The sequence below is a fragment of the Rhipicephalus microplus genome, chromosome 5 (assembly GCF_043290135.1).
Source record: "Rhipicephalus microplus isolate Deutch F79 chromosome 5, USDA_Rmic, whole genome shotgun sequence".
Classification (NCBI taxonomy): Eukaryota; Metazoa; Arthropoda; class Arachnida; order Ixodida; family Ixodidae; genus Rhipicephalus; species Rhipicephalus microplus.
The window spans coordinates 160,920,506-160,935,292 of record NC_134704.1 but is presented as its reverse complement, the minus strand read 5'-3'; positions in this window follow the sequence as shown (position 1 = coordinate 160,935,292).

The following is a 14,787-nucleotide window of genomic DNA, read 5'->3' as shown; positions in this document are numbered from 1 at the left end:
GTTTTCTCTTCAGCTGCAGTGGCAGCAGCAGTTTGACTGCACTCCTCTCTATCAGTTGATGATTCGAGCGAGTCAACTTCCAGCAAGGAGGCCAGGGTACCCTCCTCGCAGTTTCCATTGCTAACAGACCTAACCAGACCATAAAATGAGAGGCAATTCACAGTGATTAGGAACTGTGTTGGAGTCGGGTGATCGTTATTGCCAGAAGCTTGTCTTACAATTCCGAAGAAATTCTCGAGTGGGTCCTGGCTGGTCCTTGATGTCATTAGGTACTTGTATCCAACCTTGGATGTTAAGTAGGCAAGCAACTCGAGAGTGCTTGAAATGGTGACACGCAAGCCGGCTGCTGTGGAGTCACTTACAAATCCACCAGTTCCTTTGGCATGCCTTTCCCACTGATCAAGGTACGACAGGAAGTCTTTCAGGGTTTCTTCTTTCAAGGAGCCTGGCCGGAGAGCTTCAGCAGCACACCGTGATGTCATCACTGATATCATCTGGCTCACCTTGCTGAAAAAATAGAATAAAACAATATTGCTTGAATTCTTGTTGACATGGCCTCTCGGATTACAGCCACCGTCATGCAGTCAGGCAAAAAACTGCAAACTCCTTCATTTTCACTTTAAGGAATGTTTACTAAAAACATTCTGTAAGCTGACTGGCAGGGAGATTGGTTAGTCTGGGGCATGGTGTTGTCTGGGGTGAAGGCCTCGTCAGGAGACATACGGGTCATCTTTTGCCTAAGCTCGAGGACATAATTCACATTGTGTATTTATGTCTAAAATAACGAAGTGAACTGAATTAAATAGCGGTACAGTTACCTGAAGAATTCCTGGGTGGCATTGATGGTTCCAAATATCTTGTCCAGCTCATTCCTGTAGAGGTGGAAAGCCTGCAGGACTTTCGCACCGAACAGTTGAAACGCGATGCTCACTCTCATTTTTTCAAAGCCATTTGGATTGAGATGGCACTCGGTGATTCCGGGCATAGCCTTGAGGGTCACATTATTGGCATCAATCTTGTAGGCTTCCCTCACCGGCCGAATGCTGACCTGGAATATGATTCCAAGACAAAACCAGACATTTGTTGCGATGCGCACTAGTTGCAGCAAAAATGTAAATGAGCCTGCAAAATGTTCGTTGATACCCTCCAGGTTAATTTTCCCCAAATAAATAAAGCCCCACGCACAATGTAAACCCTCCAATGATCGACAAGCAACAGGAAAAGTAACTGCCCTTTAGGCAAATGGTCCCTACTGCAAAACAAATTTTCGAGAGGAATGAACAAATCATATTGCATTGTACTGTTAAACGAATAGCTCGACACTGAAAAACTAGGCAAAATATGCAGTTATTAAAAGAGGCAATACATGTTACACATGCAGAAACTTACTGGAGAGGGCACGGCGGCATCGCCTCGAGCATGTCTGACTGCGCATGGCTGATCGTGCAGGTTCTTCTTGTCTGCTCAACGCAAGGGCCAGCTCTGCTGGCTGATCCTGGACAACCGCCTTGGAACAATGACTCGCCTAACACGTGGAGCACTTCGGTGCCACCGGCTCATCAAAATATCAGCCCGATCACCGCCCTGACGCCCCATTGGCTGCCCAGCCCGGTGACGTCGCCGCTTCCTGCTATAAAGCCAGTGAACATCGTTTACTGCATCAGAGGGCACGGCGGCATCGCCTCGAGCATGTCTGACTGCGCATGGCTGATCGTGCAGGTTCTTCTCGTCTGCTCAACGCAAGGGCCAGCTCTGCTGGCTGATCCTGGACAACCGCCTTGGAACAATGACTCGCCTAACACGTGGAGCACTTCGGTGCCACCGGCTCATCAAAATATCAGCCCGATCACCGCCCTGACGCCCCATTGGCTGCCCAGCCCGGTGACGTCGCCGCTTCCTGCTATAAAGCCAGTGAACATCGTTTACTGCATCAGAGGGCACGGCGGCATCGCCTCGAGCATGTCTGACTGCGCATGGCTGATCGTGCAGGTTCTTCTTGTCTGCTCAACGCAAGGGCCAGCTCTGCTGGCTGATCCTGGACAACCGCCTTGGAACAATGACTCGCCTAACACGTGGAGCACTTCGGTGCCACCGGCTCATCAAAATATCAGCCCGATCACCGCCCTGACGCCCCATTGGCTGCCCAGCCCGGTGACGTCGCCGCTTCCTGCTATAAAGCCAGTGAACATCGTTTACTGCATCAGAGGGCACGGCGGCATCGCCTCGAGCATGTCTGACTGCGCATGGCTGATCGTGCAGGTTAGTTTTTATGATACTTCCTTAGGAAAATGTACTAGTTACTATGGATTAGTAGTGCTGCCGTGCCCTCGGCGTTGTTTCTGTATAATTGCTGATTGTTGGTCTGTGCTACTTCTCGTATTGTGCGGGGACGTAGAGACGAATCCCGGTCCCCAGACCCGCTCCGCTGTTGACCTCAATGAGCATAAAGATGTGTTAAGTGCTATTCTTGAGGAACTGAAAGAGATAAAGACTGCCGCGAACAAGCGCGATGAAACTCTGACCCGTATTAGTTCAAACCTTGATGAAGTTCTGGAGCTGTCAAAAGCAAATAAAGAAAAAATTCATACCCTTCAGCACACCGTTGAACAACTAGAAAAAACTGTCGCAATTCAAGGCAAGAGGCTTAATGACTATGAAGATAGGTCACGACGGAATAACTTAGTAGTATATGGCATACCAGAAGGCCCAAAAGAAACCAGAGAAGTCCTTGAAGACTTAGTTGTCCGACGGGTTTGCAATGATGAACTAAAAGTCGCTGTAACCTCTCTCGAACGCATTCACCGAATTGGTAAACCGCGAAATGATAAACCCCGGCCAATCATACTCAGGTTGTACAATTACAACGAAAAAATAGCCATACTAAATAACTGTTTCAAACTAAAAGGCAGCAAAGTTTCCGTGTCACATGACTACTCCCAGGCAACGCAGCACATAAGGAAAAAACTTTGGCAATCCGTACGTTCTGATAACAAGGCCGACAATAAGATAAAACTGGTTCATGATAAACTACATATTAACAACGACATTTATGCGTGGGACGAAGCAAAAGATTGCCGGGTGCTCGTGCGCAAAGGTAAAAAACGAGAACTGAGCACTAAACCGAAAAACACGAAAAAGGCGAACGAATGACTTCCGGATTCTACAAAGCAACAACCGAAAACATTGAGGCTCATTTCCCTTAATATGCGAAGCTTATGCAATAAACAAGGCGAACTGGAACACGTGTTGTTAACATATGACCCGCACATAGCTGTCATCTCCGAAACTTGGCTCATTTCCCTTAATATGCGAAGCTTATGCAATAAACAAGGCGAACTGGAACACGTGTTGTTAACATATGACCCGCACATAGCTGTCATCTCCGAAACTTGGCTTTGCCCAGATTTGCCTGATAATTACGTGATTCCGTCTTCATATACGTGCTATCGCAAAGATAGACTTACACGAGGAGGTGGTGTAGCAATTCTTGTGAAGGCGGGCCTTTCATCTGTTTCACTGCCTGCTGTTAACCCTGACCACGAAAGTGTCTTTTGTAAAATAAATATTTCAGGAAACCATATTGTTATTGCGGGAATTTATAGGCCGCCGGGAGCCCCCTGTGAATTTTTACTTGAACTGTATGATCATTTGGCCGTGTATAAGGATCAGAACATTATTGCTGCGGGAGATTTCAACTTACCGCACATAGATTGGTGCTCGATGTCATCAGGGGGCACTGATACAAAGAACTCTGAAATCCTTCTAGATACTTTATTAGCTTACAACCTTACACAGACAGTACTATATCCAACACGGGTGACTAGCACTGCTTCCTCCATTCTAGATTTAATTTTGTGTTCAGCCAGCTTTACTGATCATACCACAGAAATTCACGAGGGAGTCTCGGACCACAAGCTCGTATATTTTTCCTGCAAGCTTCCAAACCGAATCAAGTTAAACAACGCTAAATTTGTAAAAGTAAAAAACTACAACGCAGCAGATAACCCAAACATTGCCCACCATTTAGAAGAAGCATTACTGACATTTCACGATGACGATGTTAACGTCTTATGGGCAAAGTTTAAGTCATGCTGCAATTATTGCATCAATAAGTTTATTCCAGATAAAATGAAAAAAATCAACAAAGCCAATCCTTGGATAACCAGAGAAATTATACATTTAAAACGTAAACTAAAACGGTACCGAAAAAGGAAGAACAAGGACGCCGCCCTCCTTTTTAAGCTAAGTTCTAAGTTGAAATCTAAACTACGAGAAGCTAAAGAGCGCTTCTATTCAACCACCCTTAGGCGCTTTGCTACTGAATCCCCTCACAAATTCTGGCAATTTTTATCAAACAAGGACTCAAGAAGCGTAGATCAAATAGCTGTTGGTGCTCGCATTGTTACAGATAAAAAAGAAATTGCTGATACGTTCAATTCCTATTTCCAGAGCGTATTCTCAAGGCCAGCCACGCTGGGTAATACGCCTTACGTCAACGATAGCAACCAATATATCCATATTACTGTCGAAGGTGTTACTGAGCTGCTCTTACGATTAGATCCTAAAAAATCCGCAGGACCTGATAACATTCCCACCGCATTTCTCAAAAGATATGCAGAGCTCCTAGCTAGATTCTTGGTACAGTTGTATTCTAAGTCTCTTGAAACTTCTTGCCTCCCACTTGAATGGTTGGTTGCCCGAGTGAAACCAATTTTTAAAAAAGGCTCTGTCACCGATTATTGTAATTACCGACCCATATCTCTCACTTGCACAGTTTGTAAAGTTCTCGAACACGTAATTGCTAAACACCTAAATGATTTTCTTGACAACAATAATCTTCTTACTAACGTACAGCACGGTTTTCGAAGAGGTTTTTCAACTGCAACTCAATTAGTAGTTACCATTCATGAGATGGCACAGGTACTTGACGAGGGCGGACAGATTGACGCAGTTCTAATAGACTTCTCAAAAGCGTTCGATAGAGTTCCACACTCGAAACTAATAACAAAAATGAAAAACTTAGGCATTCCATCACAAGTCGTCAATTGGGTCATTTCATACCTAACTGGCCGCAAACAGTATGTTGAAATTGACGGTGCCTGTTCTCGTTTTCTTGATGTTTTTTCTGGCGTCCCACAGGGTTCGGTCTTGGCACCGGTTCTATTTAACATTTATATTAATGATCTTGGCCAAATTGTGAAGCCCCCTCTACGCCTTAAGCTGTTTGCAGACGATTGCATCATCTTTAGCCACATAGTGTCTGTCACTGACCAGCACGTTCTTAACCGTGCTTTGCATGCAATAACGGAATGGTGCAATAAATGGGATATGATTATAAATCTCGACAAGACAGTTTACATGTGCATCTCCAATAAGAATAAATCTCACTTCATGTATAGTCTTGGCAATTATCAGATTAAACAAGTGGAGGAACATAAGTACCTGGGGTTAACCTTGACGTCCAGACTTAACTGGTCAACACATATAAATAACATATGTTCCTCCGCGAGAAAAAAGTTAGGATTTCTGAAGCATAAATTAGGTGATGCCCCCTCATCGCTTAGACTCATTGCATACAAATCCATTGTAAGACCCACCCTAGAATACGGAAGCATTGTATGGGATCCCCATACTATCACTAATAAAGAAAAGCTTGAAAAAATTCAGAGATTGGCAGCTCGCTTTATTTATAAACGTTTTAGACGCCGCGACTCCCCTTCAGCTATGTTGGAGCTCGCACACCTAGAGCCATTGGCCAACCGACGTAAAAGTGCCCGCCTAAACTTTCTACACCAGCTATATTTTAATAAATTGGGAATCCAGTCGCAAGATTACATAGCTAATAACCCTAGTCGAGCGTCTCGTCACAAACATAGCCGAAGTATTACACCGTTCTTTGCCCGTACAGAGCAATACAAATATTCATTTTTTCCCAGAACTGTTTCCGATTGGAATGTTTTGCCAGAGTGTTCACCCTTGCTGTCATCCAATGTATAATGATTGTATACTTACCTGTTGATTATGTACCCTCACATTCATGTGTCGATCTTGCATCCATACGCATGTCTGCTGGATATGTACATCCCTCTCCTGCTTGGACCTTTCAAGGTTCGCAGTATTGTCCAAATAAAATAAAAATAAATAAATAAAACTTACATGGCCAGCTGGGGTGTTGAAGCCGCTCTTCAACAGGGAGTTCCGGAGGCATTTGATTAGATGAGGAAAGTCTGAGTTGAAGAACAAGTGCCGCTTTGGGTCAGAAGGGTGCTGGACCTTGCACTTAATCGAACTAGCAGTTGCATGTATTCCCATCATCCTCCACATCTTTCGATTCCAGCTTGCCCCATCAGTTGTTATGAAATCGACAAAGAGCCCACTTTTTTCTGTTAGTATTGTGGCCTCTACAACAACCTTGGCGAGAATATCTGCTTTCATGTTGCCATTCGTTGCGAAGCACCCTATGACCTGACTCCATTTTCCTTGGAATGGAACAAAAAGTACCACCATACCATGGTCAGATGGAGTGCTCTTGTCCTTTTGTGTGGTAAACGGGCCCAAGTCTACAAAGCCTTCAATTGTACCACTGCTCCTAACAGACAAGCTCTCAGAATGTTTCAGCTCATCGATGAGCAATCCCCCGTGCCTCTTGCTGACGTCGAGCTCCGCTGTTTTACTATTCAATTTCTTCAGGATTTTCTCATTGAAGCCAAAAAGTGTACGGTAAACAGATACATAACGTTTCAGAGTTGATTTGCTTGGCAGGGCAAGAATTTTGTTTTTACGCAAGTGTTCGTACAAGCGGGGACCCTTCATCTTCATTATGATGCAGTCGAGAAGCCAGCTCTTGCTGTATCGAAGACCATTAGGTTTCACTTTAGCTGCTGCAAAGCAGTGTTTAACAGCTTCTTGCTGATGGGTAGGTGGGCTCCCAATCTGTTCCCGGAGAACATCTGCATTTTTTGCTGCAGCTTGCTGTTGCAGTTTCGCAAGGCTCTCCCTTGTATCAGAGAGACGGGTGGAAAGGCGCTTATTTCTTCTTACTGCTGTTTTAAGTTTCTGGGCAATGTTGAGGCGTGCCTTTGTGTTCCTACGCTGCACTCGGCTTCGGCGTGTCAACAAAGCTCGCCTTAGGTACCGACAGGAGACGCATGGCGTTCCTGAAAAAGACACGAAAGCATGGTAATGCACAGCCTCTTCTACGCTAACAGCGTGATGTGTCATTGTTCAAAAATAAAGAGTGATAATTACCTTCTTTAGGCACCTGGCCTAGGCACTTCCTGCTGAAGTACAGTCCTTGGCGCGTCAACACGTGGTCCCTAAGCTTAGTTGTGAAGAGAGCTTCATCATAGTCCTCGAGCCTCATTGCACCCGCACATAGCTGCATCCGGTCAGTCTTTCGCAACTCGTCCTCGGCCTCCGTTTTTGTATGCACCGGCCCTTCCTTTATCAAAACGCCTCTAGCAAGCACTTTGCAGTATGCGGCACATTGCGACTCTGAAAACATTACCACCTTCTCCGAGAGCACTTCGGCATTAGTGGTCAACGCGGCCGTGCAGTATACAACACCGGCATGGCCAGGGAAACTGTGCTTACTCCAGTATAGTGAAGGCACTTCTAGGTTGAAGTAAAACTGATTCACATTGGCAGATGGTGGAGATGTAGACGCTTGTGGACATTCTTCACAGCCTGCATCAACAGCGTCGTCGGTGTGTGCAAACGGCCCAGACACCGCATTGTCGGAAGGACAGAATGTGGGCTTTAATTGCCCGTCTGAAGATTCCGATCGTTTCCTCTTACGAGCGGTCCTCTCTTGTGTCGGCTTTTTACTAAGGTAAGCTGGCAGATTGGGTAGAAGCATCGGCACAGCATCAGCGCGGAGTATGGGTCTCCCGCGAGGTATCCGCACTTCTTTTCCCTCAATAATATGCACATAGTCTCTGAGCACATAACGCGGCTCGAAGTGGAGCTCGCACACTGCGCTGGTGTCTTTCAGGGGCTTGTCCGCTCTGCGCAGGTTCTTCTCCCATTGTTTACGCCTGTTCTCATCCTTCGGGACGCCAAACAACGACAGCTTCGGCCCACCCTTCACGAACACATAGCCTGTTTGGCACCCAGGCGCGTAGCAGTGGTTTTGCCGATATCGCGGCATGGCTTAGGCACTAAAGAACATACCGATTTCTTGAGTGGTGCGTACGGCTCACAGCCGACGGCAAAAACTCGGCGCTGCAATGGCCACAGCAATAGCACGTCGCTCGACAACTGCTGCTGCGCAAGAGCTGGCCAGCACTTTCAGCCGCCACGCTCCCCCAAAGTTCTATTGATGGCGATGCCAGCGCCGCTGCCCGGGCGAAGAGAGAAACACACATTGGCGACGTTTGTGGAGCCACCCCACCGCATACCCTCCGCCGGGGAGTAAGCCCACTGCCCTCTTCTAGTACACTGTACTAGCACTGCGCACCGAACTGCCGTGGCCGCCGTGGCTATGGATGCGGCTGCGTCTAGTGCAGCGCCAGCGTTCAGTGTTGCCCGGACAACACTCGGCTAAATTTGGCGTTGAATGCTATAAATAGACGATATTCGCGCAAATTGCCATTTCTGTGCAGCTTGGCGCAGCAGGGCAAATTGGCGCACAATGGCGCAATTGGCGCAGCAGTTCCACCCCTGTATGCATTACAAGGGCGAAATTCCAATTGCAGCTCATGAATTGGCAAGTTGAACAGTTTAACGACACGCCACTTTTGTTACAGGAAGACGCTCTCATGCCAGCAACAGTAATGACTCGCCGGGTTTGCGATCCGCGCATGCAACCGAGCGCTTGCGCGAAGGCGATCTACGTCGCGTCACGTGCATTTTTGCGTATATGAGGTTTGGCCTTCAAGGCTATTATTTTAAGTGGTAGACGGTTCGCAAACACTAGAGGTCCGTTCCAATCACCTGCAGCGATCGGAACCGCTTCACGACTGTGCACGAGAAGTTGAGAAAATGTGCAACAAGAGATCAGTGGTGCAGGCACAATGCGTCACCCCAAACGAATGACAAGGTGCCGAGACGGTGCAGGCCTTATTTTTGTTTGCTTAATTACACTATTCAACTAACACCCGCCGATGGCAAATCGTACATATGCACAGATTATGAGGTGCAAATATCTGGGCAAAACACAGTGCGTAAGTAGAGACGGTTAAGGCGCTTACGCCTAAGTGCTACCTCGTCTGCTCAGTGGCACGCGCGGCTGCACCATGCCGGCACCATCGGCGTAGAAGGTGCAAGAAAAGGTGAATCACCTACTAGGGCAGCACAGTTCAGTAACTCAACCCAAAATGCAAATGAAGAGCACACGCATAACCGCATAAAACTACTCACGATGATTTCTGCGCGCCTTGGTTGGTGCTGATAAACTTCGCGCCGCCATGGATACAGCAGTATTGAAACTGGTATCGAAACTTCAGTGACTCCGACATCTTGCTGGCAAGTTTCCCCACGCGGTTTTTTGCCGCCGCAATGGTCCTTGCGTCCCGTTTCCATAATTGCAAGCAGTTTTCTGCACTGAAGCGGGAGATACACGCTTCGAGGTCTTCAAAAGTACCGAAGCGATCACCGACCGCAAGCTGCACTTTGCCGTCCTCAGCCTCTTGCATTAGTAAAACACTCGATGGTCGGATGTCTCGTAATAAATAACAGACACCTCGAGCAAAAGAAATAGGCAGTGTCTATTCTGCCGGCGCCGGCCGAATATTTTTTTCATTATTCTGCCGGCGGTCGCCCCTCATTGGCTGCTCAAAGTCACATGACATCCGGCCGAATACTTTTTTCATTATTCTGCCGGCGGTCGCCCCTCATTGGCTGCTCCCATTATATCTGATGGCAAAATAAGGAGTTTTTATTATGCCGTCGCCGCCACTGGGTTCAATAATATCCCCAGTGCACTTCCTTTCCCTTTCTTCATTTGAATCACTTAGTAATACTTTTATTATGCCGTGGCCGCCAGTACGGGCGTGTGTAGTATGTGCGTTGAGGGGGCTTGTACGCGCAGCACGCTTCACGCAAGTGCTGATAACGTAGGCATCTTCCGGCCCGATGCAACTTGATGCTGTCTTCTCTGGTCGACCAATTTAAGTTGTGTTAGCAGACGGTCCCCGATGATGGAGAGAAACGGACAACCTCGCGTTCGTCCGCTCGAGTCCTTCCGGGTTTTACTCAGCGCATTTGCTAGGAAGCATGCTACACAAATTAAAAACAAAGGTGTTTTGTACACGTTTGTAAACAAACAAAACGCTATGCACTTCTTAGAGTGCACCAAGCTTCGCTGGTCGTCGTCCTTCACAGTACAAGGTCATTGCATTACCAAATACCCACTGTGGCACTACTACTACTTATGGGCCCCAGACAGCTCCACATGCTCTCGTTATAGGTGCCATCTCAATTTTAAACATGCAAGCCTGCAGGACTGTGTCAAAGCATGTGGTATTTAGCAGCTTAATGGAACGTTGATGTAAAACTAATAAATAAGGCTTCTTTTCAAACATCATGCAAACGAGGAGTCAAATTGCATTAACACACTTATGCCTCTTTATTTTCGATAATGATACACAAACATTCATTTAGAGATATCAAACTACATTGACATTGGTTAAAAATACATCTTAAAAACACTTTTGATTACGGAAGGCTACGACCAAGTCCTACATCACTGCACACTCTGCACTTCCACAACTTGGTTTTTGGTTTTTTCTGCAGGCCAACGCACGGCAGGTGACTCCACGTCAGACAATAGTCGCACATTACTGAGTCGTTGTCTTCCAAATTTGAGTTGCACTCATTGCAATTCCAGCTTTCTTGGTTTTTTATGTCTACAACCATTTTTACTGCTTCCCAAGCATCATTGCTGAAAAATCGTCGCACTACATTTATGTCGACATTCTCATCTTGAATGCCGTTATGAACAAGCTCTGGCCGTTGTTCAACTGTGTCCTCCTCAAACAGCTTTCCTCTCATTGCTTCTGCTGCATTGTGCGCTCCTGTAAGCCACGTGAGCAGCTTCAGTTTCTTTTCCTTCACAGGAAGCTCTGCATATGGCCTCTCAGTGGGTGCCCTCTTGCGTTTCCTTGGCAGCCAAATAACGGTGACCATGTGGCCTTTTGGTCGTCCACACCTTTTTGTCGTTACTGGCACCTTTATGTTAGCCAGGGTGTCAGAGAGTCGTATGCCGTCATCTTGGCAGACACAATCTCCAGTAGCACTCTTTTCCTGCAATACACTCCCAGATGTACAGTTATGTTTGCTGAGATGACTTTGCTCTGCATAGTCCTCCGAGGCTTCACCGCCAGCAGCTTGGCTCTCCATGTCTAAAGGGCATGTGCTTTGTAGATCCACTTCACTGAATTTGCATGGAGCACAGGGCGTCCGGATGTTGGATAGAGGCTGCTTTTTCTGAAGAGGCAAGTCTTCAACCATTGCTCCTGTGCTGGGAAGATGTTCACTTGCATTCAAAGGACTGTCTGTTCTTTCCCTCCTTTCCGATGGTGTTAACACACTCACAGCAACTTCAGCCCCATCCTTCCAAGATTGGAGTATGCTCTCCAGTACCTTCAGCCTCTCCTTGAATCTCGCTGTCGAGCAGTCTGATGCAAGGTCAGCCAACTTTGAAGCAATGGAAGCTGCCTTTTTGAATTTTTGATGACCTGAAAGGACTTTTTCATCCTTCCGACTGCTCACTTGCGGCAGGTTGTCCACGTCGTGTTCACTGTTGTCTGCCAGCCCACAACTTTGTACATAGATGTCTAAAAACCATCTCCCAGCACAGATGGCTTCGTTGAACTTTGAGATGTTTAGATTATCCCGCACAGCAAAAATATGGCGGCAAGGCAGTTGCATCGCTTGCCTGAAGGCACACGTGCATTCTTGAGCTGTGGCAGAAAATTTGTTTGCATTGGCAAGTGCATCAATGCTCGTCATCACTGCTGCTGCATCAAGCTCTTCTTTCACACAATTGTAGGCATATGGTGTCAGTAACTTTAAGTAAAGCTTTGTCGCCTCATCACCGTTGGTTACCACCCTTTGCTTCTGCAGCATAAGCGCTGCTTTTTGCATCTTCTCATTTCGCTGAGCATAAATCATTGCGAAAAACCTCTCCACAAACATCTCGAAGGAGCTGAAGTGTTCGACAAGCTGTTTGAGCTTCGAGTTCATGTTTTCTGCACGGTTGTTTGTGGCATTGAAGAAGTTGCCACACAACCATTTCATTCCCATCACCCACTCGTCGTGGAGGGTGTGCCAATTGGCATCAAAGTACTCCACTACGGCCCTTGCAGCAGACATCTTTAGAAGGGCATACATGTCCTGATATTCGTCCTCATTCTTAGCGTATACCATGCGCTGCAGGATATCTAACGCCGTTTCTTGTTCGCCTTTTGTAATGCCAAGCTTGGTGACACTAACCTCCCGCCGGAAAGCCTGCAGTGTGTGGAACGAGCATATGTGCAGTGCAGATGATGGGAACAGCTCTTTGACAACACTCCTCTCCTTGACGTCCTAGTCTGCCATTGTGACTCGCACTGAATCCCATTTTGGGTTCAGAGACTTGAAGGCTTCAAAGAACCAACGGAGCGTTGCAGCATCCTCCGTTGCAAAGAGCCCAATCGAAACAATTTCGCTCTCACCGTTGCTGTTCTCAATGATTACAAGAAAACAGGCCATTCGTGTCTCCAGTAATTTGTAGGTAGCATCGATAAAAATCACCTCTGGACAATCATGAAAAGACCTTTTCATGTAGTCATCTTGGAAGTAGATAGCTTGCAAGTCATTGTTTTCATCTTTCAAGACTCTAACACTTGCACGATGGTCCTGCTGCAGGGCACGGACAACCTCAGGCAAGTTATTCTTTTGTGGGGCATTTTTTCCCTTCGCTGAAATATTGGAAAGGTCCTTCAACAGGACAGCGTTTCCACTTTCTTTTTGCATCTCTTGCCTTACCAATATCTTGTTGGCTTTGAGTTTCAACAGAGCACGAGCCTTGTCTTGCAGTTCAGAAGGGAGTCGCCTTTGCTGGGGTAGGTGCTTGAAAAGTTCTGGTACAACTGCATGATTGTGCTCGAGGTTTAGCGATCATACCTCCAGATGGCTGCAGTCTTTGTTTGCAGCTATGTAGATGTTGAATCCACAGTCCTTCTTGAAGGTTCTGGATAAACGGGAGGGGAGTAAAAGAATAAAACTAATAAATCTGATGAGGTTTCAGGTCACTCGATCGCGAAAATAAAAGCGTCTGGGGGCGATTGAAACCAAGGATACGAGTTTCCCCGTTTGGGCTTTACTGAGATCTAAAACACCGCACGCTGGTATGTTGTTTTTATGTACAATAACGCCAACATGATTTAAATGGACATTATAAAACCACAAACTATTGATGTGCCCCGGTACAGCAGCATGCACTAAACCTACTCCCTCCCCCTATTGCGGCTGATTTTCGACGTAAGGCAACACACTTCTAAAAAGAATGACTTTAAAAAGACTTACGATGCTTTTCGCACACCTTTGCTGCTGGTTACAGACTTCGTTCCACCGTGAATGCAGCAGTAACGTAGGTGGTAGTATTTGAGCTCTGGGGGCATCCTGGACGCGATCTTTCCCGCGCGCTTTTTTGCCGTTTCAATAGTCCGCGCGTCTCTCTTCCACAGTTGCACCGAATTGGCTGTGCTGAATTTCTCCATCTTCTCCTCCAGTGCTGCAAAAGTGGCAAAGCGATCGCCGACGGCGATTACGGCGTCGCTGGCCCCTTGTGATTGGGGCCGGTCAGAAGTCCCTTGTGGCGGTTCCGACATCTTTAAACGGGTTTAACAACACACTTGCAAGGTGCATAAACTATCGGTATAGTGAATACTGGACGCGGCAACAGAAATTCAGAACAGCGAACCGAGAAGCACTGGGGCTTGGCGCCAAATGAACGGGAAACTCCTTATTTTGCTGTCCAATGTCATGTGACTTTGAGCAGCCAATGAGGGGTGACCGCCGGCAGAATAATGAAAAAAAAATATTCGGCCGGCGCCGGCAGAATAGACACTGCGAAATAAATACGGCAACGAAGCAGCAACACACGTTGCACGTGTTGCGAGCGGAGACAGGTGTACGAATGGGCTCGCCACGCACGCAAGGCTTCGTCTGCCCCAGCGTTGCCAAATGTCGGCCAGCAAAAATAGCTAGATGGCAACGTGGAAGTAGCTAGAAGTAGCCAAAAAATCTAACAAGGAGCTAAAAGTAGCTAAATATTTTTTAAAGCGCTTCTTTAACACATTCTGAGTGTACAAAGCATTCATTGACAGCTGTTTTATCTGAAAAGATGAAACGCAGCTCTCAAGTTATGTTGTCTTGGAGGCAACTACGCAGAACATGTGTGCACGAATAATAAATGTGCTCCTATAGTTAAACTGCTATAATTTATGGCTGGCGTAGTTTTCGCAATGCGTAAAGGCTTGCCCGCTCAGAAACGACCAGCTCCGAATGCATCAATGCTCTGTAAACCTGTTAAAAATGAAATTATTGGGCGTAACCAAGGGCCTAATCGAAACTGAAATTCTGTTCGATATACAACTGTAAAAAATAAAAGAAACAAAAATTGCTTCGTTACAAAGAACTTCTTTAATCAAGTATAGAATTTTCAGTGCCTGTTTTATAGCCTTACACGAAGCGTTTCTATATTGTTTTTTTGTTGCCATATGCAGTAGCACGTGCAGGGCCAGACAGATGAACACAAAATTATCAACGCAAATGAGCACAAAACGAACGAAACAATCCAAA